This window comes from Rhinopithecus bieti, unplaced genomic scaffold (assembly GCF_001698545.2).
Source record: "Rhinopithecus bieti isolate Rb0 unplaced genomic scaffold, ASM169854v2 scaffold_26871, whole genome shotgun sequence".
In the NCBI taxonomy this organism is placed as follows: domain Eukaryota; kingdom Metazoa; phylum Chordata; class Mammalia; order Primates; family Cercopithecidae; genus Rhinopithecus; species Rhinopithecus bieti.
This window is the reverse complement of record NW_016812402.1, coordinates 357,778-360,231: the sequence shown is the minus strand read 5'-3', so window position 1 is coordinate 360,231 and position 2,454 is coordinate 357,778. Positions and strand designations below refer to the sequence as shown.

The 2,454-nt window shown below is 46.7% G+C and overlaps 1 pseudogene; it reads right to left on the bottom strand.

Moving 5' to 3' along the window:
• Positions 1-599: 599 nt before the first annotated feature.
• Positions 600-2,240, bottom strand: LOC108544919 (ADP-ribose pyrophosphatase, mitochondrial pseudogene; annotated as a pseudogene).
• Between the last annotated feature and the right edge of the window lie 214 nt (positions 2,241-2,454).

The following is a 2,454-nucleotide window of genomic DNA, read 5'->3' as shown; positions in this document are numbered from 1 at the left end:
TTTTTTTTTTTTTTTTTTTTTTGGTCTGGTTCATAAGCACTTGATCCTTGTGGACCAAAATAGAGATTGAACTTTTCCCATAAACTGAAGCTCTAAAAAAAAAAAAAAAGAAAAAAAAAAGAAAAGCCAGAAAGCTCCCATACTCAAAAGCAAGGAAAACAAGACCACATAATGCTAAATTTTAAAAATAAATGTTAACTCAAAAGTCAGATTATACATTAGATTATGCCACATTAAAACATCAGGAGGAAGAAGAATTGACAAATCCAAACTGGCTGAAAAGTAGAGGCTATGGTTGTTAAGGAAGATGTCATTGTCTTTCTTACAATTCTCCAAAGAGCAGTAGTTGTGTAAGTTAGCTTAAACCATGTATACAATATACACAGCATGTGAGTATATTCTTCTAACAGGAAAGCCAAAAATTCTATGATCCAATTTCCCCATATTTGTCTAATATTATTCCCTACTACAAAGCCTTCATACAGCACAGTTTTGGAATTAATCACTAAAGAGGTGACCCTCCCTGTCCTATTTAGTGGGAGTTATGTGCTGTTTGCCTCTTATCCACTCTTGATCATTTGAAGGCCTTTGGCTCACACGAGACTCCAAGCCACTATCCCTGGCAATCAGGATACATGTTCTCACTCCAGTGGGCACCTTGTTTCTCAGACACAAGTTGAATAAATTGGGAGTGGCTGGCATAAAGCTCAAATTTATCATTGATGTCCACCCATTTCACTTTCTTGGCATCATTGCCAGCTTCCAGAGGAAGATGGTCCGTTATTTCACCAGTTTCATCATGGTAGTTCACAGCCTCTGTCTCTATCCAGGAGTTATCTGTGTTCCGAGAATCGTCCACGTAGCCTTTATAGACCACAAAATGTTCCTGGCTGAAGAATTTGTGCAATTGTCTCTTCAACTCCTGCATTTCTTCTCTAGATTTCTGTAAAGACTTCGTGGCTTCCTAGCCAAATTCTCTCTCCCATGTAGCACTAATTTTCTCTCCTGCATCCACCACCCACCCTGGGATTGCCTATTCTCCACAGTCCTTCCTTTTGATGGCTACAAATTGCGGGATATTTTTCCCAGAAATAGGGTGGGTAATTTAGTTTCCCTTGCTATCCCTTTTCCATCTGGTTAAGATGGGATCTACAGCATGATTGGGGCCTCAACACCCCAAAAGCCCTGGGCCAACCAGTCTTGTCTGACGTGCAGGAGTTCTAAGTCTGCCTTTCTCAATCTCATACAAGCCATGCTGGCTCCTTCTCTCCACACGCCCATCCTTTTCGTTAAACTTAGGAGAGAAGTTGCTTTCACCCACTTGAGGATCTGCCCACACGGCCCGTCCAAGACAGAGCTGGCAGTGTACTCGAGGGGCATTACTCTCGTCACTCGGCCAGCCAGCTCACTTCCTCATGGGGAACCAGGCTTCGCTTCGCCTTGGAGCCAGGATACTGAGATGTCCGGGCCTTTTCGTGGGGACTTCTCAGCAGTGCGCTTCCAATCTGACATGAAGTTTAGAGAAAACCCATGTCAGGAAAACAGGCTCCAGCTGACCGGGATGTTGGGGCAGCTGCTGTGCCTGCCTGTCACAGAGACCAAGGTCATGAAGATACGGTCGCTAAAGCCTTGGACAGGCAGCATCCAGGCATCCAGCCATTCAAGACCCAGCGGCCCGAGGGGATTTCGGTCGCTCTCTGGGGGGAACGAGGTCTCCACCGCAGATCAGCACCCGCCCGTGGGGAGGTGGCCACGTTTCTTTCCTGAACACCGGTTAATGGCCCGCTCTCCTAAAAGACCGTGTGGTGTTTCCAATGGCTACAACGGGGCGCGCCCGTGGCTCGGGCGTGGGGGTAACGGTGCCGCGGAGTGGCCAGGGGCGTACCACGACTGGACTGCGCCCTCTCGCTGCCACCCTGGTGTTTTGGTTGTAAATAGAGGGATTTTGACCTCTGAAAAAGCTCCCAAATGGAAAGTGCTGGGGTTGAGAACATCTTCCTAACAACAATAAAATTAGCGAAGGACAATCACCAAAGTGCCATTAGCCCACTAGCCATTTACCAGTAAATGTAGTTCACCAGGTTTAGGATGCTGTCTGTTAGGGAGAGGGCAGAATGAACGTGGGGGTAGGAGTGGACAAAACTCCCTGTTTGGGACGTTCCGAAGCCGAGTGGGGGTGACCTCAAAAAAGAAGGGGGACTCACCTGGTGCACTGAGCGTGGTGCTGATGAGAACTCCATGAGAGGGTGTAATGAGCAGGGTATGTGTTCAAAACGTGGGTCTATCATTTACTACCTGAATGGCTTTGGCAAGTTGCTTAATCTCTCTTTCCAAAGGAGTATTTGCTACAGAATGCCAAGTGCTGTGCCAAGCACAAAAGAGTGAACTGAAGGCTGGACCACAGGCCCTTTGCTTTTAAAAGCATTCTGCTTGGAAAGGCAGCAGATTTTATTT